This window comes from Drosophila subpulchrella, chromosome 3R, assembly GCF_014743375.2.
Source record: "Drosophila subpulchrella strain 33 F10 #4 breed RU33 chromosome 3R, RU_Dsub_v1.1 Primary Assembly, whole genome shotgun sequence".
Lineage (NCBI taxonomy): Eukaryota > Metazoa > Arthropoda > Insecta > Diptera > Drosophilidae > Drosophila > Drosophila subpulchrella.
The window spans coordinates 5,437,543-5,459,493 of record NC_050609.1 but is presented as its reverse complement, the minus strand read 5'-3'; positions in this window follow the sequence as shown (position 1 = coordinate 5,459,493).

Sequence of the window (21,951 nt, the reverse complement as noted above, 5' to 3'; positions counted from 1 at the left end):
TGCCGCTTATATATAGCAATCGGCGCTGTCAGTATTTGGCTGTTGTTACTCCTTTTTGGTGTAGCCGAAGATTTGTTTGACTTTTTAGCGGGCAATTATTTATTTGTTTCGCGCATTATTCGCCGATTTCGCTGCAATTTTCGTTTGTTCGCTTTTAAGGGGATCACCTAAACATCGGTCGATTCCACCAGCCACCAAACGGACAATCTTTGATTGAGACTGATTGAGGGGGGCTCTTCGGTAGCGAACGGGGAATTGATGGCTCTCCAATCCGGCGGCTAATTGCTGCCGGAGTGCGGGAAAGTGTGGCGACAAGTGATCCAGTTTTTTCGAGATGAGATGAGTTATGTGTGATCTGCTAATGATCAACTAATGGCTAACGATGATCTAGTTTGCCACTCGTCTGTAGATTATCACTTGGATAAAACCCGACTTAGCCGGAATCGCAAGTAGTACATATGGTTAAATACTTGTGTGAAAAGATCATTAGCAGGGGCTACTCTTAATTGGAAATCATGTATATAAGAGGGATTTTTTAGATAAGTATAACTTAAAGGTATACAATTCCCATATCCTATATCACATTGCACATTGATTATATTTATAAGAAAGATTCAAACCTAGTCTATTCATATTTATAGATCCCATATCTCTTTGCTATTTAAAAAGAAAAAATAGTTCGTTTACTTGAATACCATCTATCCATTTCCATAAAGTCTTATCGCCACCTAAATATGGTATAGGAGTTGCAACTATCTAGGCAATTGCTACTAGTACAAACAACTTCGCACACTCTAGATTCCGATTCGGTAGCGTACATTTGTTTATCTTAAAACAAGCACTCATCCACTCACTGACCAACTTGATGCACTCACTCCAGATCGCGAGAACCTTTTCAACTTTGACCGCATTGCGAATATTTTGGCCATGTTCAACAGCGTTTTGGATTGGCTTCGGTGCACATGTCAAGCGTTCCAGTTGGCCACCTCCTTCGCCTCCTCCTCCTCCGCATGTTGAACATAATAAAAACGGGTCAACATGGCACACATCTCTACTCCCATTCCGAAGGAGAGTCTTTGGTTCCGTGGTCAAGTTGTGGTCAGCTGAAAGGAGGGATCTCGGGATCTTTGCGGGGTTCGGAGTTGGTAGAGAACAGAACACAGCATAGACGCCAAATATAGACGTTGGACAATTTCCGAGCATGCCTTGGAACGCCTTTATTATATGACTCCGTCTAAACTCATAGTCGCAGTCCATGGAGTATGACAAAAAAGAGCCATGTACGAGTTGTTATAAGCGATAACCTAGAAAGAGAAATGGCAAAAAAATACCCGCAACATATTCTTTTTTATCTCTTGCAGGAGGGGGAATTGCGAATGGGAATGGGAATCGGAATGGTATGGGATGGTCTCGTCTCAGATGGGCCAGAATGGGCTGGAAAGACAGAAGAAAGCTGGCCGAACACACCTCGAAAATGTCGGAAAGTGTGCGGCGATAAGCCAGCGACACGACAAAGATTCTAATTGCAACCTGGACAAAGGATGTGAGGCAAGGGAGCACTTGGAGAAAAATATCCCGAAGAATTGATCATCAATTCGATGGGACTTACAATAAATCACAGTCTTGTAGGAATTTAGAAAATATTTAAATGAACTCGTGAATGAACACTTTATACAATGGTGGTAGAAAGACTTGGCATGCTGACACATAACAAGTTATTGAGGCTAAGTTTTGTTTTTATAAATATTCCTAGATATATAAAATCAGTATTCTTAACATTCAAGCACGAGAAAACTTCGATAAACTCAAATATTTTTCCAAAATAAATTTTAAAAAATCTTTTAAGCTCAAATCTAATGGTCTTATATATATATATATTCCGATGTCTGTTTTCTTTTCCATTTTAAGTTTTTAAATAATTTTAAATGTAAAATAAATACCTTTATTGTTATGATTTCTGCTGTCTAGGAGCACTAGGCTAAGGCTGACCCACACTTCAAGAAATATATGAACACTGTGTGCGGTAGCTGCTGACGATGATGAGCTGACTGATGGGGATGCGATGAAGATGTGGATGTGAATGTAGATGAGGATGTGGATGTGGACAGAGATCAGCAGGCAGCTCACTCTGCCGTTAGCCGGGGAATCAATTTCCCAACCCAAGCTGTTGCACCTTCCAGGTAGGTGTGGCATACCCATCTCCATACCCTCTCCCCACAAATGTGTGTACTTGGACTCAGTACACCACCTTTGACTGGGGAACGGCCAAGACGACTAAGACGACCAAGACGACGAAGACGTCGGCGGCGCCTTGCATGTCCGCCTGGCCATTCGCAGTCCACTTGCAGCGGCCATTATGCAATGTCACGATTCGCGAGCGCGCATAATGAACTTTTGATGTTGTTGCTGGGCAGAGCCAAAACCCCCAGCGCACACATAGATGCAAACCCACACAGATCTATATGTACACCTAGATATATCCATATCCCAGCAGCAGCCACTAAGTAAACACCACCAAGTAGCAGCTGACCATGGCCAGAGATGAGTAAGTGATATGGGCTAATTCCTGCTGGGAGAGTGATGGGCCCTGAGCAGCATTAGAACTTAATCCGGAACGAAGCACTTTCCAGTGGGTTTTAATGAGAGGAATTTATTAGCATATACAATGTATTGCTAAACCCCAAAGTCTGCACATAGATCATCAAAGTTATAATGAGGGAGTTAAGGTTTTACAATCAATTAGTGTAGAGTAAACTGAATCTAGCTTTCGAATACAGATGAACTTTTCACCCATTCTTCAATTGTTTATAAGACCTTGGAGGTTATAAGGACGAGATTTATAAGACACAAGGTTATAGAAGTAAATCCACATTAGATGGATAATACTGTTTTACATTTTTAGTTCCAAAAATGAGTTTATTATTCGAGAAGTAAAAAAAATTATATAATTCAAGCCGCCATCTCAATATTATATCATACCATATCCTATCATATTTTTGTAAATTTCCCTTTACCTTACAATTCTTTTTTGCAACCTAATCACTGGATCATCTCTAGCTCTGATGTAACACACACACAGTCGCCGCAAAAAGAGTGCGGCTTGCATATGATCCGAAACACGAGCAGAGTTGGTAATTGCTATATAAACGTTGGGTAGTTTTTTCGTCTTCCACTTGAGCTTCTTGCCCAGCTGGGTTTTTTTTCTTCAAATTTGGTAGTTTGTTTTTATTGCCTTCGTCGCATTGGGTGGCATTGAACCTGACTGTCCAAAAGGTTGCCCCATCATCGGACTCCTCCTCCTCCCGCCTCCCGTCATCCACCTCCGCTTTTTAGTCACTCTGGCTAGCCGTTAATGCGCCAAAAAGGCCAACAGGTTGTTGGCCAGAAAGGGAAGAAGCAGAGGATGGTGGCAAGGGTCCAATGCCTGACCCATCATCATCATCATTGCCATGGCAATCACTGTGATCTGGGCTTATTTAAGGGCCTGTTCTTTACTTTCACATGCATATCTGCATCTTTCGGCCCATTCCACCTCTTTTGTGTAAGACATTTTTTTCGGCAATTGCATGGAAACCGCTGATTAAGCCCAACACCGTACCATCCGAAAACGTGCCACATTTGGCCGGTCTTGTCCCAGTCCCATTCTCATCCTCATACCCGTTCCCAAATTCCCGATCCTGTCCGAATTCCGATTTCCCATCCTGTCCCTTTTTGATTGGCGTTGCTGATTTCGGTTTTTTGTTTTGTTTGGATTTTTTTTTCGGCTGACAACATAATATTAAAGCCAATTAAGGCTAAATTTATGCGTACAGCATTCGGCCAAGTCCAAGTTGGGCTGTTATTTCGGTTCTGGTCGGCAATTATTGGGTCCAAGTGGAGCGGGGCACGTTAACTGCCAAAGTAAACATTTCCTTGTTCTCGGCATATTTTGGGCGCATTTCTTAAATGTGTTGCCTGCCTTTGCCGTGGGCCAAATATCAGTGGTTAGAGCTCTGTTGCTGGCTTGTTGCTGATCGTTCCAGGGCATAACTGCAGTTTGTGGCAACATGTTAATTTCTTTATTCCCAGCATCGGACAGCATGTAGGCAGCCCAAGAACTTTGTGTTTGTAGATGGGGCCAGTTTTCCTCGGGTGCTTAGTGCTGGGACTTAACATCCGAGGTTGGTAAACAAGCGATTTAATCTAATTTAGCACTGACAGCTCCGATTTGTTATCACAAGCTTAACACTTTCGTATTTATAATTGTCTCTTGTCTCACTTCATAAAATACATTTTGTGTTAAAATAAATATTATCTTAATCTTGAGCTTATATTAATACTTTCTCTATCACACCTGTTGTGTTTACCATTTCCGTTTGCACGAATTGAAATAAGTAATTGTTTGAATCCCATAGTTAATAATAATAAGTTAAAAAATAAACGAAATAAACGAAAGAATTAATATTATTTGTTAAGTGGCACAAAAATATATGATGATCTTCCATTAATGAAACGCTTGAAAAGCATGATAACGCATTATCAATATTCCGTAAAAATCAGTTTAAAATTGATTATATGTGTGGTGATAAAATTATACAAAGTTAATCATATCGTTTAAACTCAGACCTCTTTACATAATTATTATAACACAGATTTTACCGATATAAAAAATTAAACGATTTTAATAGCTGTTTAGTGCTTTCTCAATGTTACGATTTTGAACTTTTAAAGTAAATAATCTAGTGTAATCAAAATATATTAACCTTTAACCATAAGCAGTGCCCCAAATGGTTATACCAATCCTCGGCTGGAATAAATTAGATTCACAATCTTTTCATCTATCTTTGTATCTTAATCTTCTCCATGTCATAAAAAATCAATTCAGCTTGGCTACTTTATAGTTCTTTGTTCTGCATTTTATTATTCATTTCTCTCCGCTCAATAAACAAGACGAAGACTAATCCTAATCCGAAGAATGTTTTTCATTCCATTACCTCAAATCTCGAGTCCGAACCTGCTGATTATGCAACGAGGTAGGAGATAGCATAGCTTAATTATTCCCATGCCACACCGACTTGGCTATATAGGCCATATAAAGCACATTGCATTTCATTTCGCATGCAGCTGGCTAGGAAGAGGTAGATTCAAGGAGGAGGAGTAGGGGGAGCGTGCCACCCGTGAGCTGGAGGTGTGGATGCCCCATGCGGCGAGGCCAGTGCCACCGTTACAGTATCAGCAGCGGGTTGTCTACTCATGCAACATTGCAATTAATTAAATTTTATTTTTAAATAATTGTTTTTAATTAAATTTTAAGAGATTTGCGCAAATTCATGCAACACCCCAGCGGCCAGCGAAGATGGACAGGTGGGTGGTTGGCTGTGTGTTTTGCTGGTGCATCTGCCTCGTGATCATGCAATCATTGAATCATTCACGTATGAGTGATGTTGTCGGTCGTCTGCAGTCGGCAGATGTGATGCAGTCGATTTCCACAGCTTCCCAGGAGTCAAAAGGCAAATGGAATTCCCGCTTTCCACCTTTCCCGCTGGCGGGTGCATTCAACTCCCATTTCGTTGGGTTTCGGGTGATATAACCGGGAGTGACAGCTGGCTAACTGGACAGCTAACCCATCCAATGCAATCCCCATACCATCCCATCCCATCCAATCCCATCCCATCGCTGCACTAATTGGAGCATGCGAATGCCAGTCAGGGAGCCAGTGCAGCGCAGCAGTGATCCCATTTTCAAATTTTCAACATCCAAACTAACCGTTTGGCTTGGCCCAAAATGTGACTGAACTCATACATAAACATCAGTCCAGTGCCAAGTTGGGGATTTTGGATTTTTTGGGCCTGGCTTTCGGGTTGCGTGCCAAGTGCGATGATCTTGCGGTGAAATTTTGTGCTCAGCCGGCTAAATTGGTCAGTGAGCGCAGGCGCAGGCGCAGAAATGCAAGGCATAAAATCACTTGCCTCGCAATGTGGGCTTGATTAAAAGGCCATGTCCAAACAGCCACATCCCCATCCCCATCCCCATCCACCATCACGTTCGCAAAATGTTTTCGCTTTTGGGTAGCGGGAGAAAGGTTGAAATATCACTTCGACTCCATGTCCGAGTATCACCTGCAACACTCGCTGGGACAGCCTCCCATATTGTACAAGTCCCTTGGCCAACTTTCCCTTCCTGTTCTCGGCCATCAACATTTGGCCAATTTAAAGTGGCATCAATTATTGCGAACCCATTCATTAACCGACCAGTTATCCCTCATTCCGTGATCGCTTATCGCAGCCCATCCATATCCCTAACCCAATCCCGATCCGAAGATATCCCCTCCTGGTCCTCCTCCCATAAACATTTCCAGTCTTGTGGGAATCGGGGTCACGCATGAAGCTGCGGACGTGGAAAGTCTGGAGGATGGTGTGTGGAGGATGGAGTATCGAGGATGGGGTCCAGTTGACGGCAGCCGGACCGCGGGAGATTAAAGACCCCGATGAGGGTACCCCGGTACTCGGAGCCGAGTTATGGCCAAGACAAAGTTACTGCAATGATGCTTAATGGCAAGTACTTAAGGCGGAATTTGCACTGTATTAAGGATAATATTGATGGGTGGGGTTGAATCAAAGCTGAAATCAAACGAAATGGCTTACATTAAATGGTGGGCTATTAAAAGCGAAGACTTTGTTAGGTTCCGTCTTATTATTATTAGCTAGTCCATAGATGAACCCATTGACGGCCTGGTTGTTACTTATAGGTAATAATGCTAAGAAAAAAGGGTATTAAGCGATCGTAAAGACTTTTAATACCTACACGCTAAAAAAGTAAGATCATTATCAAATTTATTTTATAATTGTATCTTGTAAGAACAACTTTTGACATGGCATATGGTATTAAATTCGGATTTCCTTCTTTTTCTAATGTATGCCAGAAAATAATTATTAATATAAATTATAACCAGATGTTGTTTTTATAAGCTATCCCTAATATTGTTACAAACATTTTTAAAGGATCCGTTGTTAAAATCATATAAAAACTCGCACATAAAGATACAATCACTGCAATGAATTACTCAATAGGTGAATCCCACCCCAGCAAACTCATCTTATGCTCACTCCCATCTAAATATTTCCCCGAAAGATCACCATCAGCCTATCAACGAGTTCATAAATTTTCCACCCGCTGCCGTGGACCAAGTCTAGTCTTAGCGACAAATTTATTCAGATTGTTTTTGCTAGCATTTACTCGGGGCCAAGGAGAGCTATGAGGAGCTGGAGGAGGAGCACCACTTGGCCACCCATGTACGCAGTTCACCACGAGATTTGCCCAGGCTGAAAGAGAAAATTTATTGTGTTAGCTGCGGCACGAGTTTGCATCTGCTGTTGCTGCTGCATCTTGCAGCTCGCAACTTGCAACTTGCAACTGATGTTGCTGCCGTGCCTGTGTTGTTGCTGCTTTTTGGCACTTGGCATTGTCCCCTTTTCGCGAATTTGTGACACGACCTTTAACGAGATTTTTCCTCTCCACTTGGCGCATCATCACGCGACTTTCCAGCTGCAGTTGTCGGTTGCCGATTTGTTGCAACACATGTTGCAGAAGCCGCCAACAGCAACAGCAAACATTTGTTGGGGAATTAGCAAGCGACAGACAGCGACTCCAGACTCTGGGGCTTGGAGGCTCCGGCTTCGTTATGATGGGGAGGCTGGGGAGGATCATCAACGTCATTTGCGGCCGCAGATCCTCCGCCTCTGGAACACCGCCTCCTCCATCTCGAAATCCCCGACTGCTTCTGCTTCTGCCATCGCATGCACATTGAATTCCAATTGGGTTTGGCAGAGTGGCGCAAACTTAATTGTCAAGGTTCGTTAGTTCTTTCTTTCCTTTGCAGCGTTTGCAGCATTTGCAGCATTTTCAGCTTTTAGACGTAGACGTCTTCTGCTAATGTTCGTTTCTAATGGTCGGTTTGAGTTACGGCTATGCCACATCCAAGACTCAGACCCAGACTCTAACCGAGATGGAGTCCCCGTCGAAGTGGCGGCCAAGGAATTCTCAATATTTCCATTACTTTGTGGCCAACGTCTGGGATTTGTTGCGTTTTTTAGCGGCATTTCGAGCTCTCTGTCGCCTCTCTTTTGGCCAACTATTTAATTCACATTGGTGGAAACTCGATTGTGCTGCTGGCCCGTTGCTCTTGCCCCTGCACCACCTGGCCCACCTGTTCCAACTGCCCCACCATGCAACCACAGAAAATGAGCAGCACCGCTGCAGAACGTTGCTTTTCTTCCACACTTTGTTGTGCGCTACATGGAGGTATTTTGGGTTCCTCAGTTTCCTAAGAGCTTCCATAAATAATGTCAACGGAGGATCAACACAAAGTATTGGAGTTATGACGTGGAGGGAATTTATTCAGGTTTTCCTTTTGAATTATGTCGAAGAAGACGTTTGATTCCGGCTCAGAACTTAATCTCCTATATGAATCATTTACGAGAAAGGCCAGACCTTCTGGTATTTAATTCTTTAATCGTATATTAAACTGTGAATCTCACAACAATTATCTTCAAATCAGTACTTTATTTTATTTTCTACCAATATAACTCAAATATATCACTTAATTTCTCTCCTAAAAGCCAACAATAGCAACTGTTACCCGAGATCTAGGGTTTCCAATCTTATGTTTTCCATCACTTCTATAGGGTGGTCCCCCTTTCTGCACTCAAGAGCCACTTTCTTTGGGACCTATAGATTGATCTTGAAGTCAAGCTAGTTTCCCAAGCAACTTTTGTCTTACGCAAGCCAGATTCATTAGGTTGCTCTGGGAAAGCTATTGATTCATTGGAAAGAGCCAAGATCTATTGAGTGGCCGCCTTGTAGAGCATTTCTCCGGACGGCCACAGCCCAAGCCATAAATTCTGCACACAGTTCGGTTTGGCTCAATCTTTTTTTTTCGTGTGTTTGTATCATTCTGTTTTATTTATTTTGTGAGTAAGCCGCGACTTGGGATTGGGAATGCAGTTCGCTGCCGACGTTGCAGTCACAGTCGACGTCGACGTCAGCGCCGGCATTCTCCACTTGACTTTCAGTTGAAATGCGTCCGATCAAAGGCGATCGAGTTAGTTTTGTTAAGATCTCGTCCAGGCGAAGAGTTAAGTGCAGCCGGCCGATACTCGCATCCGTATCTCTGTAGAGTATCTCATCGCAGCACGATATTCGAAGTCTTCACCTGTATCTGTATCTCGGTTCAGTTCGGTTCTGTGCGTGTGTGCGAAGGATACCAATCCCAAGCAGGATGCGAAAGTCGCGCTTGCTAACGGTTCTCCAGCGGATTTTTTAGCCCGGTTCGGTTCGGTTGGGTTCGGGTTCGGGTCTTTCTGTCCCCGCTCGAAGGCCTGGAAGTCTGGAAGTGTGCTAATGTGATAAGCCGCTTTAACCGCAAACTGCCTTTGGCTCTGACTGCCACACTCGTAGCCAGCTTGGAGTTCACTGTGGGCCAACATTCGCGGCCCCACCTGCCGATCATTGCTTTTTGGTATGTATTGGATGCGATCTCTGCGGTTTGTAAAGCTGCGATCAATCAAAGTTTTGGGTAACATCTAGGCAGGTGATTTCTTTAACATTGCATTCCTATGCTTGTGGCTGGAATAATTATTTAACAACAATAAAGAAGTCCATTTGGATAATACACTTTTAAATTAAATATTTCCAAATTCCTTCATTGAATGTTAGGATATAATTCTTCCTAACTATCTGAAAAATGTGTATGTGGCTAAAAAAGTACTGTTTAGAGAATAAAAATGCAATTTACCCATTTGATGGAAAGCCATCTGAAAACTTACTTTCAACCAAGAGCTCAGAGAAGAAAGTTATTAACCCCGAGAACGTTGTGTGTGTGAATTGCAGACGGATAATTCATTCTTTGGAAAGTACATACGTAATTACAGGCTAGTGGCTTCCGTTCGGAATGTCTTTCGCCTTCTGCTGTCTTATGGGAAGTTTTTGGCCAAGGTGTTCGGGGATCTGCAGTCGCAGTCGCGGTCGCAGTCACAGTGACTCACACTCTTCGCGACCCCGTGACAGTGTTGATGTTCCCGAGTTCCTGATACGCCATCCCATCGCCCATCTGCCCGTTGTCGGAGTACGCATATTTAAAGCCCGATATCAATCTTTCGCAGAATGAGCAATGACACTTAATGGCATTTCGTTGCCAGCTCCAAAGTTCCAGCTCCATCTCGAGATACTTCTCCGTTTTATGGCCGGTGCATAGTGTACGTATACCCTAAGTCTCCGACAGCCACGACATTGCCTTGTTAAGTGTTAACGTTAAGTGCCTTGTTACTTAATTCGCCTCTCTTTTATCTCCTCGTACATTTTTACCCGCTCTAATTCCATGTGTGCGAGGAAGAAGCAGAGGCAGTGGCATCTGAGGCAAAAACAAAAGCAGAAAAAGGAAGCAACAAAAATGCTTTTACTCTGCGATGATCTTAAAATACCCTATATCTAAGGGTATAATAGCTTGCAATGCACCAAAGAAAGTCCTCTACATTTTATTTCTTATTATGCATAATAGTTTCTGGAAGAAAGAGGTTTTTCTAAACAAGATACTAATACAAGTAGTTCACATAAAATACTTGCACAAAATAAAAAAAAATGTAATACTTAAAAATAAGTTTAATAATTATATTTAAAAATAATATTTATTTTTGGAGTTAATGAGTATATTCACAAGTCGTTTGAATTCTCAAATACTTTTTTTAAATTATTGTTACATTTCCTAACAATCGTTGATGGGTAAGTCAGTACGGAAACCGGTGATAAAAATGGTTATTATTTTTAGATAGATTTCTTAGATAAAAAATAGAAAATCGATTACAAAATATTTTTTCTAACATAAAAATGTGTAATATCACAAATTGTCACCTGTTTGTAAGGGCATTCCACTCTTCGGCTTTCCAGTTTACCTCTTCAGTAAACTTCGCAAAGTTGCTTTGAGTGCCAGGGAAGATCTGCACCATTATCACACGCGACATTAAGTGCAGCCATAATGTAAGCGAGCATTTTCTTTAATTTACAGTTAATTGAGTCTTATGGGGTAATTATGCAAGCAGCCGGATTCGTCTGCCAGCCAGCCCCCCTGATCATCCCCCTTAATTGTGGCACTCTCCATCTCACTGTCCCTGTCTCCGGGCAGTTTGCGGGCTGCAAGTGTAAATCAATCAAATCGCTTTAGTTTGGGCCTTAATTAAGGCTTGCGGGGTCATTAAGCCGCATTGCGTGCGTGCCCATTGGCAGTGAGTCCTCCAATCTCCAACCGCTATCCTCCTGGAAAGCCACTTGTTGCTCCACAGCCAGCCTCTCGTTGAGGGTCCACTCTCTTGGCGGGTAACCTCCACCACCAGCACCACCACCAGAACCACCTCAACCACCACAACCACCGGCAGCAGCGGCGCAAACAAATTGCACTGATGCGATAAGCCAGCTCCACTGACAATAAACGAGTGCCCAATCAATCTCCAACTGGCGGCCGCGGAAGCCACACGCAAACGTGCGACAGTGGAGCCTCGAGGAGAAGGAAACCCAAAGGTTTTGCTAGAAAAAAAATATATGTAAAAAATATATATTAGACGAACACAACATTTTGTTGAGTTATTTAAAAAAAGTGTCTTTTTAAAAGTTACAACATACGACATATAATGTGTGTGTTAATATTTGTAACATCCGATTTTCAATCATATTTTATTTGTTTAATTTTTTTTTATTTTTATAGTTTTATACGAATTATTTGTAGGTAGTTAAGGATTGCGGGAAAACGCCTGCTTAAAAACTGATTTTCTAGTAATTACTGTGTTTTAACTAAGGGATTTTTGTTAAGGTTTTCTAACATGTTTATTTAAATCGTTTCATGGCCTGGGTTTTATTACACTCACGAAGTATTGCCCTTGCATTTCTCATTTGCCTAAAGAAAAGCAGATAAAGCAAGAAATTAAATAAAGTTGTAGTGCTTTAAAACTAATTATTTTATGTTTTTAGAAACATTTTTGTTTGTTGCTTATTCGTTTTGTAAATGTACAATCGTGGATCCTGACTGTGACGCAGGTGAAGTGCGTCGAGGTCTGGAAGAGACTCCCGGCGACTAGGGCGTTGCAGCGGTAACCGCTGGCTTCCTTTCCGCAGATGCAGTGGCAGTTGCAATCGAAGCTGCGGCAAGTGTCTGTGGAACCGTTAGCAGTCATTAGCAATGGAATCAATTGGCGGCCCATATCCAAGTGGCCAGTGGTTAGGCGTACTAAAGGTGGCTAGGGTGGTAGAAGTGGTGAATGTGTATATTGGTGGCTATGGTATGCGGTTGCTGCAGATGATGACGAAGCCACTGGCACACAGGAAGTTCAAACCGATTGTGAGAGCCGTCTATTGATGAATGATTTGATTTGGCAACCAATGATTTCTTTCACTTTGTGGTAGGAAATCAAATAGAATACCTTGGTATACATCGCCTTAGACAGTAGATACGGGCAGTAGTATTTATTATAAATTATAATATTTAATTTTATTATAATTAAATTTAAGTTCGATAGATTTCCATATGATATGATGTACTAAAGACACTTCCTGAGTTTTGAGCCCAATTTTTAGAACTTCTAACTTTGGGCTAGGCAGCTTTCGATAAAAACACTTTTAGCTGATCAGATTGTATGCTTTCCCATCTGCAGAACCTTGTGCATGTGTATCCTTCGGGCAGGGCTTTCATTATCTTCGATCGGTATATCGTAGTTGCTATCATAGCTTCCCCCATTCCGAGAGGGCTGTGCCCCATCTCTGATTACCCATGCTAATACCCACACAGAGCGAGATCCACTTGGCACTTGACTATCATTCCTTTCCGCACTCTCACTCCGGGGGCAATCAGGTAGCTCGTTTTGGTAGCGCTCCCTGGTCCAAACGCTGATTATCTCCGAAGGAACGGAGAAGCTGGAGGAGCACTCAAAATGTTTGCCCAGAACGGGCGGAATGATTTGGCGAACGAATTGAGTCGAAAGGAAATTGCGTGCAATAAAAGATAGATATGTTTGGGGCCCCGACTATCAGCCGTTGATCATCAGAAAGAGTGGAGAGCACCAGGTATACGTATAAATATTGGCATACGCTCTGCTTATCTTTGTCAATTTATTGCCACGTTCATTGTATACCCTGGAATGGGGTAGACTCTTTTTGGTAGAATGGTTATTTTTATAAGGAGATCGGCTATTATCTGCATAAGGAATAACTAAGATTGTTCTCTGCCGCCACACGTACAGTATACTAAGTTTAAAGTCTTTAGTAAGACTACAAAATGCACCTTATTTTAAAGAAGTATCAGTACTCGGTATCAAGTATTTCGATACTCAGACCACTGACTACTGCCTTTCTTGTTTTCTTTTCTGTGCTGCCAAATGACTCAATAGTCGTTGCTGGTGGAACTAGTTCTGCTGCACGCACTCGTCACGAATCTAATGTAATTCTCAATTACGAAACGAGTTATGCCACAAATTAAGCGAAAGAGATGGCGATAGACTGGGACGACTGTGCAGCACTTGGTTAACTGGACTTTGTGGCCAAAACCCAATGCTAACAAGCCCAAATGGCCGCCCCCTGGCCAACGAAAGCCGAAACCAAGCCAGAAAAGGGCGTCAACATTGGGGCGCCACCCCAAATTAGGAGCACCTGTTTGGGGAGGGGGGAATGGGAAATGGGGTCCAGACAAAGGTGTTTCGCTGTTATTAATTAACAACAATTCGATTTGTGGCCACACTTCGAGGCACAGCCCAACCGGCCATATGCAACTGGTCCAAGACGGGAGTGGGAATGGCAATGGGACTGGGGATCTTCCACTTGGTCTTGGCCTGGTCGCTCGTGTGGTCAACCAGGCACCAAACTGCAAAACAGCAAACACGTTTCCGCGGAACGAGTTCGAGTGCTCGAGTGGCGATCTGCGGAGTGGCCATCCATGGAGCAACATGCCTCCAGACCCGTTCCACCCTTTATGTTCTCCACCGCAACGGCGATGAGGAAGCATCATCCGTTAAACTGCGCTGTGGGCCATTGTCCAACTTAGCCCGCTTAGCATTGGGTCAACCGCGAGTGGTTTTCGCTGGGAAATGGGACCACGCATGGCCCAGACAAAGCAGACAACGTGGACAACGGACTGCGAACCACTAAAGAACCTCAGCGAGTCCATCTCGACAAGTGGCGACACCGACACGGACCCGATCCTAAATCTGAGTCTGTGGCTTATTTGAATAGAGGTGTTGCTGCCTCCGCTGATGGCCGTTGTTAAGAGGCTCCCATGACAGGTGTCTCTCCAGCTCGGAACCGTTTTGTGTCCCGGCGGTTGGGTTTCCTTGGATTGGGGTCTTGCCATCATCCATTCCATTCCATTCCATCCCATCACAGCCTCCTCCATCGCTGTCTCTCCTCGTCGCTGGCTTATTTTATTATTTTTCCTGCTGCCTTTGGCCAAATTGCCTGGCTAATAAAAATAGATGCCGGCCGCAGCGGCAAATGAAGTTGTTGCCATTGCCAAGTTATTTTGGTTGCAACTGGGTTCATGGTTTGCTAAAATGCGAGCAGAGTGCTAAGGGATTCTTGGAAATGGGATCAGTGCCTATGCATTTTAGAAGCTTAGATAAGATCTTGAACTCATTATTTTGAAAATAACCCTAAACAACTTTATAATGCTTCCTTAAATTTATTTCAAGTCTTAAAATTATTAATTTCATTTATGTAAATCCTAAAGGTTTAAAAAAATGTTAAATTAAGGTGGAAACATTCCTTATATATTAGCAGGAAACAAATTTGTTTTACCAAAACTGGTTATCCCCGATTTAAATATGTACAATTTATATAAGGTTTAGTATAAGGATCTGCAAAACTATTTTTTCTACACAGTAGCTTTTTTGTGGGTTACGCTTTAATGGAAGCTCTATAGTGAACTAGTTAGAAATCGGTTAAATTTTAAGTACCAGTCCTGAATAGCTAAGGAGATTTCCCAATAATCAGATCAATCATGTGTAGAATATCCGAAAAATGCCAAACAGGAAACGGGCGATCAAGTGGAGCGACCTGGTCTGGATCAACTTTTCCGAGAGGCATTCGCCCGATGACCAAATCGCCCGGCCCAACCCAGCCCCATTTGGACAATGGTACCACTGGCGAGTGTTGAATTTCACTCGGCTAATTGCCCAGAGTGGCGTTGAGTGATGGGGACCAACATGGATATGCGGCCATATATTCATACCTGTGTTTATGGCAGCTCCCCGGCTGAGATCCGAGCTGGAGGCGCCCCCAGACATCAGACATCATGCAACAGACCACAGACTTCATACATCTAAAGTGGAGAAGCCCAGGAGAGTTCAGGAGTTGGTTGTTAATGGGTTGCGAGGCTGTAAACTTGCATACGGCTGTGCCACTTAATTTGGAGTAATGGCCTTGCACTTGGATTGGGATCGAGATGAGGGAGATGAAGAGGATCTCCAGCAGCGGATGCATCAAACGACGGGAATTGGATTTGGGTGAGCCATGGAAACGCCAGGAATCGCCTTGGATCGCCTGGGATCTTTCATCTTTGACCATAAATTCTGTAAATTCAAAGCGCGAAGGAATGCCAGTGGCCAATTATTAGAGAATGTCAGCTTGTCGCTGATATCTTGGCCATGTTTGTATTGACGATCTCAACTCTGGCTTCAGCCAAGCGACAGAGAGAGAGAACGCTCCACTTATCGCTGCCTCATATCTAATATAGACAAGCAAACAGGTTCCCCAGTTGCAGTTCAATCACGTCCGTCTTCAACAGTTCGCCATAGAGTCAGTCTCAAGTTCCCAGCATCCCAGTATCCCAGCATCCCAACATCCCAGCATCCCAACGTCCCAGTTGGACTCTCTTCTATTTCTTTTTTAATTGCTGCACTGCATCTGCCGGTCGGATGGCCGGTCCACTCTTTGCTGGGCAAAACGTTTGACAAATGCCAATGCCAACAATTACACGAGCAGCGATATCTCATGGATGCAACTGTGATTTGAACTCATTACGCTGCCCCGCCGCCTGCCCCATCGCCATCATCATCGTCATCATTATGATCTCCAAAGGAGATGGCGATGAAGATGTGCTCTGGCAGGTTTTCCCGTGCAGAAAAACATCTCCTCTGGCCCCAAAACATCTTAATCTGGCTCTCAGTTGACCTTGTACCACTTGAGGTGGCTGGCTGGCGACCCAGACACAAGTGAAAACAAAATCCCTATTCAAATCGCTCCCTCCAAAAACCCAGTACTCCCCCGGTCTCCACTTCGCCACCCCCTTAGTAACCCTCCTTGGAAAAAAGTGGCTTAGCTTGGCCCGAACCTGAACTTGAAGTGCGGAACCAGATGCATGTAAGTAACGGTCCTGCGGCAGATGCCGCGTCTGCCTCGTGAGAAATCAAACTGTAAAGTGCGACGCGGTCTCTGACTCCATCTCCAGTCTCAGTCGTAGCCCCTGCCTCGTCCAGTGCCTTATGGACCCCAAACAGGTTGCAGTGGTCGTATACCATTTTCGGTTTGCTGCGCTTCTTCACACATGCAGCAGGCAGCATGCAGCAGATGCTGCATCGGCCTCCAAGTTGGCTTTTCCTTGTGCTGGCTGGCATTAGCCCAAAACCAATTGCACAATTTGTAACAGCTTTTGACGCTTGCTGTGCCCCCTGCCTTTTGCAACATGCCCCCTGCTCCTCTTGCAACCTGGCCTCGTGACACCTTCCGTTTTGCCTTCAGCCGGGAGCTGCAACTGCAACTGCCACGCCCTTCAATTCACTTCCCTCCAAATCCATTTTCCTGGTCCGATTCTGATGTGTCACCTTTGGGCTGGTGGGTGTTGCTCCTGCTGCTTTCTGTGGCACGTGGAATGCGGTTCTGTATGTGGGTATACTTTCTTCAAAAGGCAGTTATTGAGTAAGATTTCAAAAGGGGGATATTTTCTGCAATCAACTCTCACAACACTCGTTCAATTTAATTCAGTAGCTAAATCTAATTAATTGTAAGATAAAACGAAAAAATATTTAAGAGTACAAATAGATATTGCATACTTTGTCTAGTGGTGGCAATATTTTTTCTAATGATACTTTTAATTCTTTGTGATATTTTAATTCCGTTAGGAATGATCTAAGAATGTAACAAAACTGACCTTTGGATCTCATATATCTCATATCTTATATCAAATGGTAGTACTTCTTCTTATGGGTCTATAAATTCTTATAGGTAAAAACTAATCGTCTTCAATTCACATAATCTGGCAATAATCCAAGAATATATCGTTAGCAGTCTCTTGAATTTTTAAGAACTCATATATCTGAGATCTAAGACCATTTAATTGCCTGCCTGGCATTTCTCACAGCGTGTAGAACCTTCAATCAACTCTAGCATCAATCTAAGTGCGTTGATAGATACTTATTTCTTTGAAGACGGAAGTCTTACATGCAGATTCTCTTAAGTATTTCTAATTACCTCTAATTGAAATTAAATATGTAAAATTACGGGCTTACGATACGGGGCTATCTGATCAATTTTACAACTACTGCTAGTCTTCTACCATTTGAGGAAAAAGTTTGAAATTCACCCGGCTTCTCGGGTACATTTAAAGGTAATGCCTGCCCAGGTATCCCTTCGCTGGCTGTTAACTTTCAATCAACTCTATCATCAGTCATCTGGTGCCCCATCCTCTGGTCAAAAACTGGGCGTTCACCCAATTGCACCGGCGTGTTCTCCCTCAACTGGAGCTGGAGTTCTGGGCTCTGGGCTCTGGGTTCTCGATGCTCCATTCTCGATTCTTGAAGATCGGGATATCATCCGGCTTCACACCTTTCGCGCCGGCCACCACACACCTGTAATTTTCACCAGCTCCACGGATCGCGACGAAGACAATTTGTAGGACCCTCTGGGGCCGGAGCAGACCAGGCCAGCTGATTCGGGCAAACTGATTGCGATTTCTAACTGCAACACACGCTGCAATAATTTCGTAATTTCTCACTCACTTAATTTAGCACAATTAATCTCAATTTCAGCTGTCAACCGGAGTAGGAACCTGGAACTTGGCGAACCGGAGGTTTCTTTTTTCCAGCGCTCCACTTCAGGTTGGATCTGGTTGGATCTTTGGCGCACGCATGTCGTCTCGGGGGGCAGTGGGAAGATTCCCATAAATATTGGACTGCCGTTAGAAATTCATGTGTAATTTGTCACCTGAAATTAATCTGCGTCTTGTCCCGGGTGTTTGGTGATTTGTTTGAGTCTCTAGCCGTTCTGACACCCAAATTGAAACGCATGCCAAAGCGCTGACTGCTGACTCCGTCGTTTTCCCTGCTGACATGACCTGGCTTTAATCTGCCCCATCTATCTGTTCTAGCCCGCTCTCAGCACTCCTCCCCATTCCCTGGGACCATGCCGTCATTGTTTCAGTTTATTATATCATCATAACGCCAACTGTTAACTGACTGTGACCGTCCGCCTCTGAGTAAGAGTTCACCAAGAGAGTCACTGCCCCGGCGGTTATACTCTGGCAGCTCGGCCTCCGATCTTGGGGTCTAGCCCCTGGGTGGGGGGCTACGAGGAGAGCTGGTCTTATCAAAACTAGAACAACTGGAGTGTAATTAATACTCCCTGCTGTTGAATATTAATCATAGGTTGGCCAGAGATGGAAGCACTTGCGTAAGAATATGCTAAGAACGTTTCAGAACTTCAATTTTGGATGGTTTTCCATATAATTAAAAATCGGTATAATGTTTGGTGTATAATAAAGAGCTTTTAAGGGTAATATAAATAAAAAATGTATACACTTGTAATTGAAAAAATATTTATTATTGTAATAGAAATTATTTAAGTTGATTTCTTAATTTTTAGATTTCGAATTTTTGGAAGATTGCCTATGAGACTTAATTGTTAGAGCATTCTTTATTCGATTCATGTCTCAAAAACATTATCTTCCTGTTGTCATTCCCATTTGGATGCTTATTCCCTCGCGTTGCCACACATTTTGGGCCTTTTGTATTCTTTTTGGCCATTAGACAATGTTTAGGGTTACATTTGTGAGTGCTTTTAATTTAATTTGCCTCCAGAGTTCGCTGCCATTTTATTGTTGTTATTGTTCTTTTTATTGTTGCTGCTGGTTTTCCACTTGGTATGTTGTGTATTTTTTTTGCCACATTTTGCGGTTTTGGGTTTATGTTTTCAACATTTCTCTGCTGCGGTTTAACAAATTTTCTGGAGATGTGGCTTGGCCTGGCCTGGGTCTTGTCTTGGTCTTGGTTTTGGTCTTGGTCTTGGTCTTGGTCTTGGTCTTGGTCTTGTCTCTCCATACAGGTTCTCCCCGTCTCTGTGTGCTTTTCCTGGGCTGCCGTACACTTGCTTAGATATAGATATGGTCTTGAAACGTTAGCAAACTCGCACACACACTCAAAGGAGGGGGGTCGCTGATGGTGGCTAGGTGGGTTCGTTTCGTTTGCACCGAGGCTCTATAGCTCTGGCTATATCTCCAGCGTCAGCTCCAGTCCCAGCTCCATCCCATGTCCATCTCCATTCCGTCCACATTTATGGCAGTTGGCAGCCACAGCCGAAGCCGCAGCCACAGCCGCAGCAAGGTGTTATTTTCATTTCTAGGTTACTGACCCATGTCACATGTGTGTGCGGAAAATTCAATATTGCTGTGAAAAATACTTACACAACTATTAAATAAAGACCTGGCCAAGACGGGGCTTAGTGCCCAGCTGCTGCTGCTTGGCTTGTACTTAATAATTACGCTCATTTCATGCATGCAATGTTTGGATTCTCGGGAATCGACCGCCCACCATGTCCCACCCTTCGTCGCCCTATTGCAACCAAAGAGAGAAAGAGAGACTGCTGTTGCTGGCTTTTCCAGCTGAAAGAAATGAAAGAAAAATGCTTCGACAGCTGCCGTTGGCAGTTCTTGCTTTTGGCTTAATTAATTACCGCATTCCATTGACTTAAGCCATCGCATCGCATCGCGCCATCCGAAGCTCCGTTTCACTCCTCTCCTACTTCTCCTTGTCGCGGAACCGAAAACGAAAGACTTAAGGCACAAACTCGCCTCGCTTTCCACTTCCTACTCGATAATCGATTGAGTTCGTACATGTCATTTGCAGCGCTTTTGTGGCATTGTTGACAGCACAAAACGATTCCGAATGAAAATGACATGATGTGCACGCCAAGATCGGGCTTAACCAGAGCACAGTCTTCTATCGACCATAAGACCAGCCGGATTGGCGTGGTGGGGAGTGGATTGAAGTGGGGCCTCATTGGCATGACAAATTGCGACCCATTAATCTTGACACGGACTTTCACTTTGCCCCAGCCCAGACCCAAAGGCCCGTAGTTCACACACGGCTCACGAGATCTTCGGTGGGTTCATATTATGCAAATGTCAATCAGAGAAGCGTTGACAGGATCCTAAAACCCAAGCCATACACTCAAATGAAACAAAATTCGACTTAATGTTTAGTAAATATATTTAAACTTTTTTTGTTTTCCTTTAAGCATTATAGTTATCGCTTGTCTCGTATTTATTAATTTTAGCAAAATTGAACATAAAATATGATTTTTATTCAATACTTATGACATTTTCTACTCCATAAACCAACAATGATGTCTCTCAGAACAGACCCAAAATTTTGTTCAGTATATTTTCTAAAGTCCGCCTAATTTTAATAGATTAGCAAGGCATTTTTTTTAATGCAACGCCAAACTTAGTTTGTCTGCATCGGTTGGAGGCAGCATAATTGGCAAATATATTGGCAGCATTTTGTTTCAAGCCCCGGCCATTGTGTTACCCATTTAAATTAACGATTCGAGATTTGATTCACGTGTAAACGATTAATCAAGTTCCAAGCAGCGAGTACGACTCCAACTGGCTCCGACCCACTCCTCCTGCCTCTTCCGAGTGGCCACCACTCCTCTTCGCCAGTGGAAGAGTGCCACTTGCTGCGTTTGGCTCGCTAGCCGCGGGGTTGAGGAGCTGGCTAAATGGGTCAGTAAGGTGGAATTCGATTTTCGGCTTACATCGAACGCTTAGAGCCAAATTAAATATTGGTAAAAAAAAAGATGTCATGGGGAGTTTTTATGGCGGAATTGAGATATTTTAGTTTCGGGCTAAATTGGCAGACCCATAACAGTTGGAATTATTAAATGGAATGAATAAGGGGAGGGGAGAAAAGGCGTAAAACCAGACCCATAAAACTGGATAAGCTAAATTAGTCGGGGAATTAAAAAAAAACAGTCATAACACGTGTAATAATGGAGAGGTACCATTAAGAAGCTACCAAAAACTTATCCAAAATGGTCAAACTAATGATCTTAGAACTTTTTAAATATTTCAATTATTGAAACATTCGCTCCCTTGAATCCCAAGACTAAAACTTCCTTGATCTCCTCTCATAAACAACTTTATTCTCGACTGATTTATGATCGCTAAGCGATGACAGTGTTAAATGATCTTGGCTCAATCGATGTCTGAGTAATTCAGTAGTAAGATCCCAGCAATCGGCATGGATTCACAATCCCCAGTCGTCGACGATCAACGATCAGTGTTGAGTATTCTGTCATTGAACTGATCTGCTGTGCAGGAATCCACTCGAAGATCCATTTATCAGCGCGCAGTCAGGCATGAATGAATGTTTCTCTTCATTTCGCCAAGATCACCACCGATCGAGAACCCAGAGCGCAGAACCCAACAACGTTCGTTGAACTGCACTAAACCAATTGGCTAGGCCATTTACAATGTTCGAGTGTTAATTTTTCAAGCCGGTTAGCTCTAAAAGATTGTAGGCAATTTGAGCTAAATTTGATTGGAATTGGCGGATACCATCATGCAAATCGTATTGGTTCGCAGAAAATCTCGAGTGATCAGTGATCTGTGCGAAGCCATAAACATTGGCTTTGGAGATTGGTGATTACTAATTACCTATGTTAACCTTG